This window comes from Macrotis lagotis, chromosome 1 (assembly GCF_037893015.1).
Source record: "Macrotis lagotis isolate mMagLag1 chromosome 1, bilby.v1.9.chrom.fasta, whole genome shotgun sequence".
Classification (NCBI taxonomy): Eukaryota; Metazoa; Chordata; class Mammalia; order Peramelemorphia; family Peramelidae; genus Macrotis; species Macrotis lagotis.
The window spans coordinates 836,364,361-836,386,620 of NC_133658.1; the positions used below are offsets into that span (position 1 = coordinate 836,364,361).

Below are 22,260 nucleotides of genomic sequence, written 5' to 3' on the forward strand. Positions count from 1 at the left end.
TCTAAAAAGATTTTGAGGAATCAAATCTAGTTGACTGAAATTTAATAGGATAAATGTAAAACTTTAACCTCAGGTTCAAAAATAAATTTACTTCACAAGTATATGGGCAACAAGTGATTAGATAGAAGTTTATCTGATAGATGTCTAGAGGCTTTAGAGGACTTCAAATTCATTAAGCATCAGTGATGTGGGGCTGCGTGGTGGTGCACCAGCCCTGGAGTCAGGAGAATCTGAGTACAAATACAGACTCAGATACTTACCTAGCTGTATGACCATGTTTGCAAGTCCCTTAACCCCATTGCCTTGCCAAAAAAAAAAAAAGTCAGTGATGGGATATAGTAGTTAAAAAACTAATATTGTGATTTTTAGGTTGCTTAAAAGCAACCTAACTAGGTCCTGCCAGAGAGATCCTACTATCCTCAACTGTGTTTAGTTCTGGTATGAACTAAAGAGTGGGCCTGACCTGTAAATCACTAAACTTTATAATGAATGTCTTCTCTTTGCTAAGAAGGTTCACTCCTGGATTGTGGAGTAAAGATTAGTACATATGAAACACTTTGTGAACATGGCTGCATATGGGAATGACTGCTTCTAGAGAGTAGTCTATAGAGCAGAATAGTATTAAGTTATGGCATACAAGCAGAGAAGAGAACTCTAGGGTAATAGATATGGGTTGCTTACTGTTTCAAAAGAGTAAGATTAGGGAGCTTCATAGTAGACTGAAGTCATCTGGGAAGATTTCGACAGAGGAGATGAGGCTTGAACTGGGTCCCAAAGAATGGGTAGTTGGATTTTTAACAGAGTATAGAGGGAAAGACATCTTAGACATATGTGGTGGTGTGTACCATTCTTGGCCAGTGGCCGGTGGAGATCTGTGAAGAGCTTGACTTGAGCAGGACTTGCCCATATCTAGAACTCTGTTGTCCAGAGTCCCTTTTCTTCACTTCTTCATAATACCCCACATTTAAATTTATAGCACAGTATTATTTTTCATTCTTTTTGTATCTATTATCTCATTTGATTTCAAAGTAGTCTTCTTTGTTTGAAGTGTTGTCAAGTGAAAGAAAGTTTAGACTTGTTCATCTTGCTCCTGGAGGGCAAAACTAGGATGGGGGGAGGGGGAAATTGTAGAAGGTTGCCCTAGGAAGAAATATATTCTTTTTTTACTGGAGATCTTCTAATGATTACTCAGCCTATCAGGGAGCATTCCTGTCCTGATTAGACTGGAGGACCTCTAAGGTCTTAACCAACATTCTATTAAGCTCCTTTCAGTCTCAGAGTCTAAGCTTCTCTATATGGCAAAGAAACATTTTTGTTAATTGGCAGGTTGCTAAGTTTGGCTGCCACTGATGCTTCCTGTGGGAAATGATTCCACAGGAAAAGCTAATATATTGGTCTCACTAAATAAATGAAGTCAGGCCCTAAATCTGGTCCTCCATCTTTCCCTTAGGCTAACTTTTCAGCCCTCAGGAGAAATACTATTTCTTAGTCTGGAAGGTGTTATTCACCCAGATCAGTTTGTATTAGCTTTCCTTTGGGCTCAAAGTCACACCTTTTTAGATTTTTAATTGTTTTGGGTAATGGTGATAATCTCTCACATTTGTATCTTATCTTCTACTGTTGTCAAAACACTTTCCTGTCTATTAATGCTTTTTTGATTCTGACAACATTTCTGAGAGGTCCTTAAGATAGGTATTGGATTTTTAATTAAAATTGTAATATTTTTATTAAAGTTTTGAGTTCCAAGTTCTATCTCTCCACTCCTCCCTCTCTTCTCCCCTTTCTAAGATGGTAAGCAAAAAGTTATACATGTGCAGTTATGTAAAACATTTCCATATTAGTCATTTTGTACATAAAAGAAAAAAATGAAAGTGAAAAATAACATGCTTCATTTATATTGAAACAATATCAGTTCTTTCATTGGAGATGGATAGTATGCTTCATCCTCAATCCTTTGGGATTACCTTGAATCTTTTATAGTGCTGATAATAGCTAAATCATTCATAGCTCTTATTAAATAATAGTGCTTATTACTGTATACAGTGTTTTGTTTCCATTTACTTCACTATGTATCAGTTCAGGTAAATCCAGGTTTTTCTGAAACCATCTTGCTTCTCATTTCTTATAACCCAATAATAATTTCCCAATATAACTCAATCATTTCATTGCAATCATACATCATAGTTTGTATAGCCCAAATGATGTCAATCCAAGATTTCTAATTCTTAGACTTTTTTATTTTAGGTTTTTGTTTGTTTGTTTTTTTGCAAGGCAATGGGGTTAAATGACTTGCCCAAGGTCATACAACTAGGTGATTATTGTCTGAGGTCGGATTTGAATTCAGGTACTCCTGACTCCAGGGTCATGCTCCACTCACTGCATCTACTAGCTGCCTCAATTCTTAGCCTTTTTTAATGATCTCTTTGGGATGCAGACTAGCCTTCCTTTTTTGCATTTTTTTTCATTTGATATTCTTGAGCTATTGTTCTTCCAGATGGGTTTTCTTATTTTTTTCTAGCTCTGTGAAATAATTTTTTTGATAGTTTAGTTGGTATGGCACTGAATGAATAGATTTATTAGGTAAGATTGTCATTTTCATTTTGTTGGCTTAGCCTACCCAGGAGCATTTAATATTTTCCAATTGTTTAGATCTGACTTTATTTGTGTGAAAAGTGTTCTGTTATTGTGTCCACATTGTTCCTGGGTTTGCCTTGGCAGGCCAACTCCCAGTATTTTATATTGTCTATAGTTATTTTAAATGGATTTTTCTCCCTAACTCTTGCTGTTGGATTTTATTGATAATTTACAGAAATGCTGTTGATTTATGTGGGCTTATTGTCTTCTTATTACTACAGATAATATTATAATATTATTTGGTGCAATATTAAATAATAATTTATTTAGTGAGACCAATATATTAGCTTTTCCTGTGGAATCATTTCCCACAGGAAGCATCAGTGGCAGCCAAACTTAGCAACCTGCCAATTAACAAAAATGTTTCTTTGCCATATAGAGAAGTTTAGACTCTGAGACTGAAAGGAGCTTAGTAGAATGTTGGTTAAGACCTTAGAGGTCCTCCAGTCTAATCAGGACAGGAATGCTCCCTGATAGGCTGAGTAATCATTAGAAGGTGTCCAATAAAAAAAGAATATATTTCTTCCTAGGGCAACCATTCTACAATTTCCCCCTCCCCCCATCCTAGTTTTGCCCTCCAGGAAAGATTTCTCTTTATTGCAACTTTAATAAAATTGTTAATAATTTCAAGGAGTTTTTAGTTGATTCTCTAGGATTTTCTTTTTAGATTTTTTCAAGGCAATGGGGTTAAGTGGCTTGCCCAAGGCCACACGGCTAGGTAATTATTAAGTGTCTGAGGTCAGATTTGTACCCAGGTACTCCTGACTCCAAGGTCGGTGCTCTATTCACTGAGCCACCTAGCCGCCCCCAAGGATTTTCGAAGTATACTATCATATCCTGCAAAGAATGTTAGTTTTGTTTCTTTTTTACCTATACTAATTCTCTTTTTCTTCTTATTGCTATAGATAATATTATAATATTATTTGATACAATATTAAATAATAATTGATAATGGGCATCCCTTGCTTCACCCCTGATTATATTGTCTAAAAAAGTATGACTTTGAGCCCAAAATGATCTGGGTGAATAACCCCTTTCAGACTAAGAGGACAGTATTTCTTCTAAGGACTGAAAAGTTAGCCTAAGGGGAAGGTAGAGAACCAGATTTAGGCCCTGACTTCTTTCATTTAGTGAGGCCAGTATATTTTAGCTTTTTCTGTAGAATCATTTCCCACAGGAAATTGTATCTGTATTACAGATAATACTGATGGTTTTAGATATTTATCATTTTAAGGTAAGCTCCATTTATTCTTACTCTCTCTAGTGTTTAATAAGAATGGGTGCTATATTTTGTCAAAACCTTTTTTCTTCATCTATTAAGTTGAAATAAAAGAGATGATTTTATCTCACCTTATTTTATGGGTGAGAAAACAGAGTCCCAGAGAGGGAAATTGATTTGCTCAAATTTATATAGGGAGTAAGTACTAGAGTTGGGATTTAAACCTGGTCCTGCAACTCCATGTCACTTTTGTTTATTTTCCTACTAGGAAAGATTTCTCTTCATTTTTTTGTGTTCTTTTAAAAAAATTTCTGAGTACCAAATTCTGTTTCCCTCTAATTTCTCTGCAATTCATTGAGAGGACAAAAATATATGTTATATATGTGAAATAATGCAAAAGCATATTTCCATATCATCTTTGTTGTATAAAAGAAAAAAAGCAAGAAAAACACGTTCAAAAAAAATTTTTTTTAGGTTTTTGAAAGGCAAATAGGGTTAAGTGGCTTGCCCAGGGCCACTAATTATTAAGTGTCTGAGGCCAGATTTGAACTCAGGTACTCCTGACTCCAGGGCCAGTGCTCTATCCATTGCCCCACCTAGCCGCCCCCTAAAAAAATTTATTTTTAACACTTTTTCTCTCTATAGTTCCAGATACTCTTCCTCTTTTCCATCCCCTCCTACCCACTGAGAAGGCAAACAATATGTCAATTATATATGTGAAGTCATGCAAAACATATTTGCATGTTAGATATATTAAAAAACAGAGCAAAGAAAAAGAAAATGAGAAAATTATACTTCAATTTGCTCTCAGTTCATCTCTGGGGTAGAAAGCATTTTTTCATCATGGAATCCTTTGGAATTGTCTTGGATCATTGTATTTATCATAGTAGTCAAGTCTTTCGCAGTTGATCATCATTACAGTTACTGTGCACAATGATCTTGCTGTGTTTTTCTGTAACCGTCCCCTCATAATTTTTTTTTTTTTTGGTTTCTTTTGCAAGGCAATGGGGTTAAGTGGCTTGCCCAAGGCCACACAGCTAGGTAATTATTAAGTGTCTGAGAATGGATTTGAACTTAGGTTTTCCTGACTCCAGGGCCATTGCTCTATCTACTGCACCACCTAGCCACCCCCCCCATCATTTTTTATAGCACAATAATGCTCTCATCATAATTATATGCCACAGCTTGTTTAGTTAGTCACCAATTAATGAGAATTAATTCCCTCAATTTCCAATTCTTTGCCATTACAAAAAGAATTACTGTAAATATTTTTGTACATATAAATCCTTTCCCTTTTTTCTTCCATCTTGTTAAAGTACAGATTTAGTAGTGGTATTGCTTGATCAAAAGATTTGCAGTTTTATAGTCCTTTGGCAAAGTTTCATAGTATTCTCCAGATTGGTTGGAGGAGCTCCCTACTCCATTAAAATATTCATTATTGTACATAATTTCCTTAATCCCCTCCAGTATTTGTCATTTACAGTAAGTGTGTGGTGGTACCTCAGAGTTGTTTTAATTTTCTCTCTCTCTCTCTCTTTAGGAATTGTTTTTTTTAAGAGGATATGAATTCAAGAAAATCCATTTTGTGTGTGTGTGTGTGTGTGTGTGTGTGTATGCATTTATTTGTGTGTTCATAAGTATGCATATGCATTTTGTGTTTGTGTTAATGTTATTGTTTAGTCAATTATTCATGTCTAACTCTTAATAACTCCATTCCATTTGGAGTTTTCTTGGCAAAAATGCTGGAGTAGTTTGCCATTTTTTTCCTCCAGCGTTAAGTAACTTGCTCAGGGTCATATTGCTAGTAAGTAACTAAGGCTGGATTTGAACTCAAATATTCCTGACTTTAGGGCCAGCATTCTATGCCAAATTTCAGATTTTTAAGAAATTATTTTCTTTAGTGAGTTTTTGTTCTTTTTTTCCCATTTGACTAATTCTACTTTTTTAAGGATTTTTTAATTCTCAGTGAATTTGTGTGCCTCTTTTATCATTAGGCCAATTCTGTTTTTAAATTATTTTAATTAATTTAAATTATTTTAAATTATTAGTTTCAGTATTTTTTGCAACTATTATGCATATATATATATATATATATAACTATTTTCATAATTTTCTTGCAACATTCTTATTTCTTTCCTGAATTTTTTTCTTTACTACTCCTATTTTTTTCCTCTAACTCTTCCAAGAATTCTTGCTTTCCTTGGTTCCAGTTAACATTTTTCTTTTGAGTCTTTGGTGTAGTTGTTTTTATATTTTTGTATTCTAAATTTACATTTTTGTCTTCCCTGCCACTATAGTAGTTTTATGGTCAAGTTCTTTTTTGTTGTTTGCTCATTTTTCTAGCCTCTTTCTTTACTTTGAACTTTATGTTAAAGTGTGCTCATTAAAGTGTGATGGGAATGATCATGCCAGACTTTAGGCTTTTTTGTGCTGCTGTTATCAGATTTAATTCTTGGGGGTCTGAAAGTTTTTGTTGCTTCCAAGTGTTATTATCCTGAGAGAGGTGTGGTCACTACCCTCCTGGGCTATTCTCTGGTCCTCACCCAGGAGAAGCCCCCTGCTCCCCTATAGGTACAAATATTAGTGTTTTTATTGACTCTGTAACTGTAGTCAAACATCCCTACTCCCAACTCTGCCCTGGAATTGCAACTCAGAACTCCATATGATCAATAGAGTTGCTGGTCAATGCCAGCTGCACTCAGTGCCAGCAAATGATCCCTTGTCATCTCTTTCTGAGCAGTTGTCCATTCCCTTTGCCTTCTCTGGGCAGAGAGCTCCTGAAACTGCTACTGCTAGTACTGCAACTTCTCTTGCTCCACTGCTGGACTATACCTACCCCAGGGTTACAGACTTCTCCTGTGGACCTCTTAAGTTATCTTAGGCTTGGATAAATGTCTCCCTCTAACTTTTTGTTGATTCTGCTGCCTCTAAATTTGATTTAAGGCATTATTTTAAAGGTATTTGGAGGGGAATGTTGGAAGAATTCCTATATTGTGCCATCTTGGCTCTCTACTTCCCCACCAAGTAATAAAAATAGAGTGAAAAACGTTTGATTCAGTCTATGCTCAGGGATCAGTTTTCTCTCTGGAAGTGGATAGCATTTTTCATCAGGAGTCCTTTGAAATTGTTTCAGAGTTTTCTACTGATTAGAGAAATTGTTTTACTATGTATAATGTTCTCCTGTTTTGCTCACTTTACTTTCAAATGTTTTCTTGACTTTTCATCCATCTCCCTCATCATTTCTTCTTACATGGTATAATGGTATTCCATCAGTCATAGCACACATTTTCAGTCATTCCCCAGTTTATGGACAACCTTTCAATTTCTATTTCTTTACCACTACAAAAATTTTTGTTATAAATATATTTTGTACATATAGGTCCTTTTCTTTATTCTTTGATCTCTTTGGAATACAAACCTAATAGTGATATTGCTGGATCAGAGTATGCAAGTGTAACTCCAGTTTGTCATTCTTCATATAGTGGTGATGAATCTTCAATAATCAATACAGCATGGCCTAAAATTAGGACTCTGGAGCCAGCTGATCTTTCTGGTCCTAGTACCAGCATTTAATACCTTGTGGATAGATGCCCTGATCCTGGTTTACTTGTCTCTTGATATAGATTTGACTTTAACAGGTACCTCCTTCAAATTAGTTCACTTTGACTTTGAGCACTTTTAGGTTCAATTCCCTGACCTGTATCTGTGGTCTCATATTTTGTCATTCATATTGCTTCTAGAGCTTAGATTTAATATGTTACCCAGTTCCTAGCAGAGCTTTGTTCAGTCCATCAGGCCTTACTTTTGGGCCTCACACCTATGGAAATAAAAACTGCCTAATTTGTATCCAACAAAAAGCCTAGATTCCATTCAGAAGAAAAGTAGAGGTGAATTACTTGGACAAGATGCCCTTTGAGATCCTTTACAATTCTATAATTCTGTAATGAACAATATATACTAAGCATTTGTTATGTTCCTAGTATTACAGCCTTGACTTAAACTTAAGTCTTATGACTTTTAGTCCAACACTGCAATAGGGTACACAAAGAAGTGTGACACAGTTTTTAGGACCACCAAACATTTAATTAATTAATTATTTTTGATTTTTGTGCAAATGTTTTTTTATACATTAATAAAATATTCCAGTTTTAAGAGTAAACATAATACCCCCCCAAATATAGACCCTCATGAAAAATAAGTAAAGGAAAGAGAAAAAAAATGTGCTTCAGTCTATGTTTCAATACTACCAGCTCTGTATATCTTCAAATTCAGCTCTCTCCTGTGTTTCATCTATAAAACCTCCTTCTACCTGCTCTATGAAATGAGAAGTTTTATATGAATATTATCAGCATCATTTTTCTATGCAGGAATACATGCAGTTTGTCATCATTAAGTCCCTTATATTTTACCCTTCTCTACTTTCTATGCTTCACCTGTGTACTGTATTTTAAGGTCACACTTTCTGTTCAGCTCTTGTCGTTTCAACAGGAACAATTCCCCTGGTTCATTGAAAGTCCATCTTTTCCCCTGGAAGAGGATGTTCAGTTTTGCTGGGTAGTTGATTCTCGGTTGCATTCTGAGCTCTTTTGCCTTCCGGTATATTATATTCCAAGCCCTACGAGCTTCCAATGTAGTTGCTGCTAAGTCCTGTGTGATCCTGACTGCAGCTCCATGATATTTGAATTGTGTACTTCTGACTTCTTGTAATATTTTCTCTCTGACTTGGGAGTTCTTGAACTTGGCTATAATATTCCTGGGGGTTGTCTTTTTGGGATCTCTTTCTGGGGGAGATTCAGTGGATTCTTTCAATTTCTATTTTGCGCTCCGCTTCTAGGATATCTGGGCAATTTTCCTGTAGGAATTCTTTAAAAAAAATGAGGCCAGGGCTCTTTTCCTGATCATGACTTTCAGATATTCCAATAATTTTTAAATTATCTTTCCTGAATTTGTTTTCCAGATCAGTTATTTTTTTCAATGAGATGTTTCACATTTTCTTCTAATTTTTCATTCTTTTGGTGTTGAAGTATTGTATCTTGACTTCTCATAAAGTCATCAGCTTCCTTTAGCTCCAGTCTACATCTGAAGGATTTATTTTCTTCAGAGAGCTTTCTTATGTTTTTTCCCATCTGGTCAATTCTGTTTTTTTAAAGCATTATTCTCCTCAATAACTTTTTGAACTGGCTTATCCATTTGACCTAGGCTGGTTTTTAACCTGCTATTTTCTTCAGCATTTTTTTGGATCTTCTTGACTAAGCAGCTGACTTCTTTTTCATGTTTTTCCCGCATCTCCCTCTTTTCTTTTCCCAATTTTTCTTCTATCTCCCTTATTTGATTTTCAAAATCTTTTTTGAGCTCTGTCATAACTTGAGCCCAACTTGGAGATTTTTTCTTGGAGAGTTTAGATGCAGGAGCTTGTACTTCTTCATCTTCAGATTGAATATTTTGATCCTTCTTGGGATCATAGACAATGTATTTCGCAATTGTGTTGCTCTTTTTTCTCAGTTTACTCATTTCTCCAGCCTGTACCTGGTTTTGGGGTGCTTGCTGAGTTTTTGAGTATGATTGGGACACCCCCTCCCCCAAGGATCTCCGTGTGTGTGTGTGAAGCTCTGACTTCCCTCCTGGTCTGTGAATGACTGCAAGCCCACCCCTCTGCCATGGGGCTCAGGTGGGGGCTGCCTCTTCTATGGGGGACCTAGACTGTGATCAGCATCTGAATGTGGTCAGAGCCCCAAAGTCCTGTTCCAGGTACAGAGGACAGATCTCTGAAGTCTCTCTCCACTCCTCTACCTTCGGTGAGCTGAGCACTCAAGGTTTGGTTGCCTGGGTCTCTTGCTTACTGTCTCTATGCCTGCTTCCATTTCCTGGATCTGTGGTGCCCTGCCATTGCTGCTGCTGAGCTGACTGCTGAGGGTCTGGGCTTTGTGTGCTTGCTCTGGCAGAGGTCTCCTCTGCTGATCCTTCAATTTGTGCCTGGTGCTCCCCAGGGTGTAGGTCAGGAAACTGCTCCCAAGATACAAATATTGTAACCTTTCCAATACTAGTCAAGCTTTCTCATTTTAATACCAAATGATCAGTTGAGACCAATGAGTTAATATGGGAATTCCAAGGAGGAGAGAAGCAGTGGAGATCATGAATACTTTTAAGAATCTTAAGGAAGGAGAGATTATTGTGACCTGGGATCATCGGAGAAGGTTGTGTTAGGGACACATAGCATTGTTCTTCTGGCCATATGACCCTGTTGTTGCCTTGAGCTCATTCTAGATTATGTGAAAACATCTACAGGGAAGATCTCCAGAGGCAGTGAAGTGGACAAAGCTTTTGTTGACACAACGTTGGATCTAGCTGGTGTTTACCAGAATTGTGGCACCATAGTGCTCCTCAGTCTCATTGAGAGGAGTTAGGATTTATTTTCTTTAAAAAGACATTGAAAAGACACTGAAAGTGAGTGTGCAAAGGCAGATTCTCTGCCTTGGGGGGGGGGGTTTAAAAAAGTCTGTCTACCTACCTTTCTGGAGGAGCTCTGCTGGCCTGCATTTGTCAGTCTCTCTCTCTCTCTCTCTCTCTCCCTCCTATTTCCTGTTCCTTGAATATGTTCAGCTCCAGTCACATTTTTTTTTCTTCAACTTGCTTGATACTACAACAGTGTCTTTGTTCTCCATGTTTCTTCCATCAGGAATTTTCCCCCAACACCTTTCACCCATTGAAATCCTACCTATCCTTTAAAGGTCAATTACAGTTCCATTTTTGCCACTCACTTTTCCCTGACTTCACTTATCTCTTAGGAACATTAGACTTGAAATAAAAAAACCCTGAGTTCTAGTCCTTAGCTCTTTCCCTTATTAGTTTCTGTGACAAGGGATAAAAATGTCTCCACTCAGCCCAACTTTCTTTATCTGTAAATTAGTCTACTTTTACACCCTTCCTTAAAACATTGTGAAAAAAACACTTTGGTAGGTCATTTTTTTCTTAAAGTTTTTGCAAGGCAGTGGGGTTAAGTGGCTTGCCCAGGACCGCACAGCTAGGTAATTATTAAGTGTCTGAGGCCGGATTTGAACTCAGGTACTCTTGACTCCAGGCCAGTGCTCCATCCACTGCGCCAACTAGCTGCCCTGAAAAAAAGAACTTTGCAACTGCAAAACATTGAATAATTTTAAACTACTATTGATATTCATCCCCTCTGAATGCCTATAGCTCTTATCTTAGAGTTCTAATTTGGTGTTATAGTCTATCTCATATTTTTAGCCCCCCCCCCCATGTGTACATAGTACCTTCCCCTTCCAGAATGGAAACCTTTTGAAGATCAGAATAGTGGCTAAAGTATTTTATTTTTCATCATGAGCCCTTCAGAATTGTCTTGAATCACTATATTGATCAGAGTAGTGGCTAAGTCTTTGTTACAATATTGCTTTAATGTATGCAATATTCTTCTTGGTTTTCCCACTTCACTTTGTATCAGTTCATATAAGTCTTCCCAGGTTTTTCTGAAATGGATCATCCTCTTCATCATTTCTTCTAGCACAATAGGAGTATTCCATCATAATCATATACCACAACTTTTTCAGCCATTATTCAATTGATGGGCATTCTCTCAATTTCCAATTCTTGGTCACCACATATTTAACTATTTTTGTACATATAGGTCCTATTCTTTTTTCTTTATTCTTTTTGTTACAAGGGGACTAGATGATTTATAAGATTAATTCCAATTCTAATATATTTACAGTCCTCCCTGGGAGATAGCCTGGTAAATCAGATAGAGACTTAGTCACATGGTCAAGACCACCTGAGTTTTTAAGTGCTGCCAGTCTTCCACTGAGTATAGTGTTTTTAAGCAAATTATATCATTTAGCATCCTGTCCATAGGCAACTTTTGAAGACTTTGAGTTGCAGAATGATTGCTGCTCTGCATTTGGTAGGAGTATTCTTTTTTTTTTTTTTTGCAAGGCAATGGGGTTAAGTGGCTTGCCCAAGGCCACACAGCTAGGTAAATTATTACGTGTCTGAGGCCGGATTTGAACTCAGGTACTCCTGACACCAGGGCCGGTGCTCTAACCACTGCTCCACCTAGCCACCCTGGTAGGAGTGTTCTTACCTGGAGTTCATCAATGAAATCTCAGATCAAGACCAAAAAAAAAGTCCTTTTTATCCAAGAATTTTATGCAAGTATGAATGGAGTTGTGGTAACATTATGGTTATGAGAAGTTATGCTTCTGGAAGTTGATGGGAGGGTCCAGAAGTGGTACCAAGTTTGAATAACAAGAGCAATCAGGAACTCTCACTTTGTGGGGAATTTTCTCCCAAGACCTGCATTGTTGAGTAGGCGTAATGCTAGGTAGGTGGGTGGAGAATTGTGTTTGGCTAGGAAATCTCTCCCTTCTCTCCATATTAAGTGTGTTTCAGAATAAGATGACTGGTAATTCTCAAATCATGAATAAAATGCTTTTGTTGTCAGAAAATGAGTTTTTAAGTTCTAACTGACAAAAGTAATAGCTTTGTTGAGCCACGGGTAAGACCCTTGATCTTTCTGAGTATCAGTTTGCTTATCTGTAAAATGATACAACCTCTCTTATAGAGTTACCGTGGCAGAAACTTTTTGTGATCTATCAGTGCCATGATCTTAGTAAGGAACATTATGTATAATCAGGAAAAAGTAGAAACTGAATGTTGAATGAAAAGTGGGCTGTGCTTTCATGGTACATTAATGGAATGCTTTAGTATACTTAAAGATTTTTGTGAAGTAATAGAAATGTTTTTTTGGTCCTTCATTTTCAAAGAAGACGATGACATCAGGGAGGTGATGCCATGGCAAGCACATGAATTGGATTTGAGTGAGGGGGTGCTGTTCTAAGTCACCAGGCTCATTCTCCTCCAAAGTCACTTGGGTCCAGTGGCCAGATATGAATCAGGACGACTGGAGATGGCCCTGGATGTGAGGCAATCAGGATTAAATGACTTGCCCAAGGTTACACAGCTAGTAATAGTCAAGTCAATGAGACTAGATTCAAACTCCAGTCCTGAATCAAAGAAACCTGATGACAACTTAGAAGGACTAACTGAAAAATTGTGATGCCCTATGTTTAAATTAATTTAAATTAAACTAGTTACTAAGCAAGTTTTGTTTGTGTTTGATTGAGCTTCCTTTCCTGGAAGCCTTGTAATAAATGTTAGATGACTAATTATTGGAATGCTTTGTAAAAAATTCCTGTTCTGGAATTGCTTGGATCTTTGTATTATTTGGGTTCCTTGCTCTCCAACCTGACTTTGTGTGGCAGGGTATTCTGACTCTTTGCAGGCAGAAGAGACAGATTTAGCTTGCAAACTTGTGGACCTCTTAGCATCCAGCTCAAGACCTTGACATCATTAGGTCCTACATTATTAGGTCCTGCATCTTCTTCCTTGAATTTAGAGCTAGAATTATTGTTAAGAGTTACTTATCTTCCAAAAAAGTTCTCCAGTCTAAATAGAACAAGAAGGCTTTCTAGGGAGGGAGTGGAGTATATGAGGGAGGCAGAGGTATAAAAATGTCATTTGGGCTGTAAGAATATCACACGACTTCCTGTTAGCTCGTGAGTGGACAAAAGTTTATTGCATAATGGCACTGTGCCAAAGCCTGTTTGGAGCTCCTCAGTCACCTTATTACATCTCCTCCTCCTCTCTCCATCAGGTTTAATTTTATAGCTACTGTCTAGTGTCTCTGGGTTATCTCAGCTCTCTCAGAAAGCTCTCAGGCCTTCTTGGAGTGTTTCAGCACTGCAGTTTGTGGGTGTCAGTTCTTTCCCAATCAGTTTTTAGAATAAGGTGGTTGACATGGGGTTACTGTCTAGGGAGATAGGCACCCTCTAAAAATAGCACACATATGTCTTAAACTCTTTTCAGATATACTGGAGAGCCACATGCATATACATATATATATATATATATATATTATACATGTATACACAAATACATATATAGATACACCCCCCCCCAATAGTTTTTGGAATATAAGAATTGGAAGAAACTTTAGAGATTAACTAGTCCCACCTTGAGCTGAAACTTAAAGGATAAATAAGCAATCACAGAGAAAGCTCTTTTATTTCATAGAATCATAGAATGTGGACTCCAAGTTCATGTGGATATGAGGGGGCATCTAGTTCAAATTGTCCTTGAACAGAGATTTTCTCTACAGTGTTTCTGATTAGTGGTCATGCAGCTTTCTGCCATTAGTCTAGATTTGACTAACCTTTTTTTTCTTTGCAGTTGAGGAAACTGAGGCAAAGGGAGATTTTTTTTTAAATAAGTTCCACAAAGTCAAATAGGTAGTTAGTGTCAGAGGTTAGGATTTTTAACCCAGTTCATGTGATTACAGAGTTCATGTTCTTTGCATGTACCACACTGTCTCATTTGGCAGCATTTAGATGAGATGGGAATTCCACTGCCCTTTCCAGTCCTGGATAGCTCTGATTCTTTCAGTTTTTCTTTACATTGTGCCTTAAGGGGCGGCTAGGTGGCGCAGTGAATAGAGCACCAGCCTTGGAGTCAGGAAGTACCTGGGTTCAAATCTGACCTCAGACACTTAATTACCTAGCCGTGTGGCCTTGGGCAAGCCACTTAACCCCATTGCCTTGAAAAAAAAATCTACATTGTGCCTTAATTTGCTTTTGTAGTCCTCCCACAGGTCCTACTTTCATCCTCTAGGACCAAGCAGAGTAAGTCTAATTTCTGAGTGACATGATCAATACTATACTAGACTTAGAGAGTCAAGAAAGCTCAAGTTTGAATCTTGCCTCATACATATACTAATTATGTGATCTTGGTTGGACAAGTCATTCAGCCACTCTTAGTCTCAATTTCTTTATAAGACGAGGATAATAGCCCTTACCTCACAGGGTTGTTGTGGAGATATGGGAATCAAGTATATATATCAAGTGCTCTGCAAATTTTAAAGTACTATATAAATGTTAGTTATTTAAGTACTTGAAGAAATTCATCATATTCACCTTTTGCATTCTTAACCCAAGCATTTCTCACTGACTCAACTAACCTTTTGTGACATGAACTCCAGTCCCTTCTCCATTCTGGTTATTCTTTAGCACTTTCTTATGTGTTTATATACTTCCTAAAATGTAGCTCTTAGAGCTTGATATAATGCAGATATCATAGGTGTTAGAGCTAGAAGAGAACTTGGAGGTGATCTAGTCTTACCTCTCATTTTACAGGGGAGGAAATTTAAGTGCCAGAGAATGGAAATGACTTGGCTAAGGCCATACCTTGGAAAAACCAGGTAGGGCTCTAGGTGTCTTGATTCCCAGTCTGATGTTTTTCTACTTTACTATCCTGCTTTCTTAATGTGTAATCAAATTGTGGCATTTGTCTGCATTAATGAAAATATAGGAGGTATCCTATGTACTGTGCTATGTCCTATAACTCAAGGGCCCTGGAAGTTGGGGTGGGGAACGAATGGACAGAATTCAAATCTGGAATAGTTGATGGAGGAATTTATGAGGATTTTCTATACACCCAGAACTGTAGAAACATGCATATATTCAATCTGTGTCAACTAGTGAAAGGAGTCTGGAAGAACAGGTTCTGAAGTAAGCCTTGCAGGAAGGGATTGTCTTTGTTCATTATTCCCCACCCTGTTATTTTTTATCTTTGTATCTGTAGAACCTAGCACTGGGCCCTGCCCATAGTGCTTAGTAAATATTTGTTGAATTGAAGCCTGTATTGGGTCCATAAAATCCTCAGGTACTCTGGGAGGTATGGAGTGGAAACGCTAGAAGTAGATGTCATCATGTCCTCTTTTAGATATTACAGTGAATAGAGTGCTGGCCCTGAATTCGGAGGACCTGAGTTCAAAATTGATCTCAGACATTTAACTATGTGTGTGACCTTGGACAAGTCACTTAACTCTGATTGTCTCTCATTTAGAGCTTTCTCCAGTCAGAGATATTCTTATCTGGCCACTAGACCCAGAAGGCTCCAGAGGAGAAAGTGAGGCAGGTGACTTAGCACAACCCTCCCTCCCTTCCTCAGATCCAGTTCACTTGAATCACCTCCCTAATTCATAGTCTTCTTTTGAGAATGAAGGTTAAACATCATCCTTTTGCTTTATCATACATTTTTTAAATTTAAAAAAAATTGAAAAGTTTTATTGATGCTTTAAGAAAAAATCTCCTTTCCAAAAATACTACTTCTGATTCCTCTTTCCTTGTAACAAAAAAAAGCACCTGTTATGATGGCTTCATAGAATAGTATATAGTATACAGCATTCTTCTTTGGGAGGTTTTTGTCTCTCTGCTGAGAAGGAAGCAGTCATACTCTAATTACACCAAGCAGAAAACTGAGGTTCAGGAAGTGAAATGACTTATCCAAGGTCAAACAGCAAGTTTATGACAGAGTTGGGACCTAGGACTTTCAAATCCCAGTCTAATTTTTTTCCCTGTTATATGGAATTTGATATAGAATGAAATAAGAATAAAATAGAATAAAACTCAAATATGGGGAAACTTTTCTTTTAAAAAGTTTTTCGATCCATCAATCAGCACAGATTTATTAAGCACTTACTATGTGCACTGTGCTAAGTTGGATGGCTCTTGTCCTTTGATATTGAAGAAGACCAAATGATATCCTTGTGTTATAGATGAGTTATAATGTGTCTGATAAATGCTCCACTACAGGTTGGGCACAAATAGTCTATGTGAACACCTTGAGTGGGTTCCTTAAACTTGTCCATCTCATATTTTCTTTGAACCCCAGTTCTGCCTTTCTCGTAGAGCAGATGAGGGTCCTGTGCCAGTGTTTGGGCTAAGCACCGGAAATACAAAAGGCACAGTTCTTTCCCTCAAGTCCGGTTACACTGTATTTCTCAATCCCTCTAATCCTTCTCCTACACAGTCTTGACTTTCCTGGGTTGGGTAAGAATTCTCCTAAGAAAAAGTCAAAATCTCATACTAGAGTAGGTTGATTAGGGCAGTAGTGTATTGAAGCAGCAGGAATCCTGAACTTTTCCTATACAGGCTTCTGTCACATTACTGCTCCTGGTTATGGGGAAGAAGACTGCTAAGATGGGGGGGGGGAGACAAATTCTCTGGACATTCTCTGCAGAGCTCTGTTCTGTGTCTCCACTGAGCAGACATGAAAATGCCTATTTGACACCTGGTAATTACTGTGGATTGAACTGGAGACTGGACAGAATAGGAGACAGCTTTATGGCTACTAAAGTTACTGTTGAAGTCTTTTCAGCTTTTGCCACCAGATATTTTCTTCTTATGCATATCTCTTGCATTTTATCTCTTGGATAACTCTCCTCCTTTTCTTTTTTGCTTCTTCTTTTTCATTTATATATTCATTTGTTCAGCAAACATTTATTGAATATCTGAGATGTGCTAAGTACTAAGAACACAAAAAGAGAGATCCTGTCTTCAAGGCACTCACAATGAACAAACCAGTGTATTCAGGCAAACTATGTGCAGAATAAAAGGGAAATAATTAAAAGAGGGAAGGCAGTGCAATTAAGAAGGGTTAGGAAAGGCTTCCTGTAAAAGGTAGGAGTTTAGTTGGAACCTGAAGCCAGGGAGGTCAGTAGTTGGAGCAGAGGATGGAGAATGTTCCGGGTATCGGGGGTGGGGGGAGACAGCCAGAGACACGAAATGGAGTGTTATTGAACTGAAGAGTACATGGTAAGGGACTAAGGTTTAAGCAGCATGGAATGGTAGGGAGTCAGGTTGTAAAGAACTTTGAATGCCAAATAGAAGATTTTGCGTTTGATCCTGGAGGTGACAAAGGAGCTACTGAAATTTATTGAATGGGGGTGGGAGTGTGACATGGTTGGACTTATATTTTGGGGAAATCACTTTAGTTGCTTTAGTTGAGGATGAATTGGAATGAGGAGAGACTTGAGGCAGGCTGGCAATTGCAACAATTCAGGCATGACTTGCCCTATAGTATCAGTGTTAGAGGAAAGGATGTTGCAAAGGTGAAATTGATAGGTTTTGGCAACAAGTTTGAATTTGGGGAAAAGATAGTAAGAATTCAAGAACTGCTAGGTAGTGATCTTAAGGGACTGGGAAGATGGTGCTTGTGGCTCTTTATAGTACTAAGATTGTTGGGTGTTCTATACTAGCCATACAAAGTTTAAGATGTCTACTAGATATCTATTTTAGATGTCTGAAAGGCCATATTTTCTCAGTTTTTCCGATTTTTCTTTAAAGTCTGTTTTAGGGCAAAGAACACTCTTTGGAATCTAGAGCCTTAAGTTTTTTTGATCTACTATTCACTGTGCTACCACAGGCAAAATATTTCATGTCTTTAGGCCCCAGTGTCTTCATCTATCAGTTAGGAGAGAAACACAGCCCTCCCTGCTTCATAATGATATTATCAAGATGAGAAAATATATGTGAAAAGGCTTTGGAAAGTACTAAAAATAAAAGTAATTTATTCCTATTATCTTTCTTTTGAATTTAATGCTAATTTACAGCTTTTTTCTATACTATTGAAAGTTTATAAGCAGTTATAATATCCCTGTGAATTAGGTAACATAAGTATTATCTCCATTTTATAGATGGTGAACCTGAAGTAACTTGCTCATGTTTACATTGTAAGTGTGGAGCTACTACTTAAATCCAAGTCTCTTATCCCAAGGTTTAAGACTCTTTCCATGACTTCCCTTGTTCTTCCCTGCCCTTTCATTAGGCCCCCTAGTCTCTCTCTGTTTCTTAGGGTGTTTTCCCAGTTCTCCCTCCCTCCCTCTCTCTTCTACCCCTCCCTCCCTCCCCACCTCATATCTGGTAACCTCTTTCAGTTCTTAGTCATGAAGAGAGTGATGGGCTAGTAGTATAGCTGTTCCTCTTGCAGCTGTACTTCTAAGTCCAAACTCTGAAAACCCTAGGGAATGACTCTGACCTCCATATGATAGCATGGATGTGCTTAAGTAAAGCCTCACTGGGGTAGCAAGACTTGATACCATCATTAAATGCTTAGGTGCTGGAACTTAGAGAGTTCACATAGAAGGGCTCACCTTCTAGGATCAGATTTTCTCACTAAGATTATGATTGACATTTTCTAGGATGCAAGAATTTTTAGCATTTGTTGTGAAATACAGATGTGAGGTAAACCAGAACCTTTTTGAGCAGGGAAAGCACTATTCAAGAAAGAACACTGGTCTTGAGTCAAGAGATAGTAAAAGGTGCTTCCTGATTGGGGCTCTGCTACTTGCTTGCTTTGTGATCTTGCGTAAGTCAGTTCATTTCATTGGAACTTCACAGTAACTTTTAGAGACTGTAAATTCCTTGAGACTATCATATTTATATCTTCAGTGTCATACACAGTGTCTGTTTGTGGGTAGATGGTAATTTAAGGAAAACAAATAGTAACCTGATTATATAGATGAGGAAACAGGTTATAGCTGCAATATTTATAAAGCATTTTTAACCATAAGAACTCTAAAATTCCTAGTTATTATAGGATTAAAACCCTTCTTAATTGTGATATGGAGGTGATCCTGGGAACTCCAAAGCTATGCTTGTAGAAAACAGATTTTGGCAAATCTTTTCAAGCTGGACAGGTTTTGATGATATGTCCTACAGTAAGCCACTGGGTCTGTTATCTGAGGACTACACTGCCCTAAGTCCATTAAGGTTCATACCCAGAAATCTGGATCACAGTTTTTTGTGTTGTTTTGTTTTGACTTCAGAAACTCATGGAGACTCTATTGAGATATGGTTGTGATTTGTGCTGTTTGAGGCTTCATCATCAATATTGGTGAAATGTAGGGGCTTTTAAGTATTGCATTATGATTGCTGTCCTGCTGCTCATGGAAACTCCCCTCATTGCTACTATTTAGTAGTAGGAAGGTCTTCCAAAATCTCAGAAACAATCAGATTGATTCTTGGTTCAAACAAGTCAGAGCCTGGTTGTTCTTCGTCCTTTGAAGTGCTGGATGTGCTCTGTCTCACTCCATGTCTTCCTTTCCGACATTTTATGAGGAGCATCAGTCTCTTATCAGCATTTGCCACTACACTGCCCTTTCTTTATTTTAGTGATTCCCCCGGCCCCGTACTTGTTCCCATTCCAAGTTACAGAATATTATTCTTTCCTGCTGACATAAGCTAGAAGATCTGCAAGTTTCTTCTAGTCCTAAATCTTGTTATTATGTATAGAGAAGCACCTCTAGCTCATCAGGATGATGCTGCCAGATCCCTTTAGAGAGTAGTTGCATTTCTGGGAAAGTCCCCTATAAACCACCAGTCACATTCATGATGTATGTGTCATACACATCCTTCCAGACCTGAGGGACTTGCCTCTTTTCTGACCTTAGAATCATAGCATAATAGAACAAAAAGTGATTGTAGTCCAGCTCTTTTTAGTTTGGAGAAGAGAACTGGCTCCAAGAATTGAGTAGCAGATTTCAGTTAGTTATAAACCTTCCCTCCCAAATAAATAAGAGATAATAGTTAATTGTCCAAAAGTATAATGAATTTCCTGGAGAGTTGGTGGTTTTCCCATTACTTGTAGTCTGTATATGGAATTTGTATGCTCTGATCAGGGACCTTTGAGCAGAATTTATGTTTAGGTGAAGGTTAGACTTATATTAGCTTTTGGGGTTTCTTTTGATTCTGAGATTCTATGCTTATCTCTGCCCTTCAGTCTTTTATCTATAAAGTATGGATAATTATACTTAATGTAATTCACAAGATTTTTTTTAAGGAAAATACTTTATAAGCTTGCAGGTTCCATGTAAAGTGTCTAGTTAATATTATCACTTTTAATTAAAATTTTAAATAAAAGGATGTTGATATAATAATTTAGAGTTATTGCTGGGTGTTGTCAAAGCTACTTTTATTGATTTTAACCTCCTCTAATAACACTGCCACTACTCTAATTCAGGTAGGCTCTCATTACTTCTTTCCTGGCTTATTACAATAAGCTTCTAATTGACATTCTTCCTTAAGTTTTTCCTCCCTCCAATGAATCCTGCACACAGCTGGAGAAAAATCTGACCATCCTAATCTCCTTTTTAAGAACTTTTTAGTGACTAACTTTTACCTCTGGATAAATCCAGTCCAATAAAATAAGCACTTAATTACTAATAATAGTTTACATGTATGTAGTGCTATGCCAGAAATTGTGCTAAACACTTTACAATCATTATTACAATCATTTGATCTTCCTAACCACCCCAGGAATATGCTATTTTTAAAAGTCATTTTATGTTGAAGAAACTGAAGCAAATTGTTTAAATGAGTTATATGATAGAGCACCATCTAGTTGCTTATATTAAACAACTACTTTATGCTAGAACTGGAGTTACAAGGACCCAAAGGAAAAACAGCTCCTGTCCTCAAGGATTATACATTTTATTGGGTTGGAACAACACATGGGATAAAAATAAAAATTTCTCATCTTGGAATTTAAAATCCTTGATAGTTTATCTTGAACCTGCTTTTACAGATTCATTTCATATTGCTCCTCTTCATGCATTCTTCTGTCGAACCCAACTGATCTACATCCTGTTTTCTGAATTTGACATCTTAGTCTTGTATGCAAAAGTTCATTCTCTTCCTGTCTGTATCTACTGAAAAAAAAGAAACAAAATCATTGTAACAAATATGCATAGACAAGCAAAACAAAATTTCCCCATTAGCCATGTCTAAAATAATGTCTTATTCACCCTAAATCCATCTCTTCTCAGGCAGGAGGTAGATAGCGTTCTTTTTCCAGTCTTTGGAATTGGGGTTACTTATTTTGTTGCCCAGAGTTCTTATATTGTTCAAAATTGTTTTCTTTTACAAAGTATTATTCTAATTCTGCTTCCTTCATTCTGCATCAGTTCTTACAAGTCTTTCCAAACTTCCTCTGAAACCATCCTCATTACTGTACTTTCATATTCCATTAAATTAATATAGCATACTTTGTTCAATTCTTTCCCAATACAGCCCCTTCGTTTCTAGTTCTTTGCCACCATGAAAGTGGTGCTATTTTTGTATTTGTGGATCCTTTTCTTTTTCCTTTGATCCTATGGAGTTTAGGCCTAGAAGTGGTAACATTGAATCACAAAGCATGCATAGTTTAGAAACTTTTTTGGGTATAGTTCCCCTCTCAGCTTCAGTTTCTCCATTTGTACAATGGCATGGTTGGATTGGAGTTCCTTCTAAGCTTCCTCTAAGATTTTTAGGGTTTCTATAGCTGGAGAATAGGCAGTATTCTCACTTGGTGGGAGCTAATGGTTTTTAGAAAGGGATAGACCATTTCTTGTAGGAGGAAATGAGAAGAGGTAGAAAGAGTGAACAAATAACAAATGAAGACTGAGTAAGTGATCACAGGAATAAATGATGGAAAAGTGGTTCTGTACTCATTATAGGTCTTTGCTATCAAATTAATATGGATATAAATTTTCACATGTTGAGTGTAGTCAGAGGGGGTTG

General features: G+C 37.4%; 1 protein-coding gene across 5 annotated transcripts in view; it reads left to right on the forward strand.

The window, feature by feature from the left end:
* The window catches only part of STIM1 (stromal interaction molecule 1), a 235,610-nt gene that overhangs the window by 4,975 nt on the left and 208,375 nt on the right, over positions 1 to 22,260 (forward strand). The window lies entirely within an intron of this gene.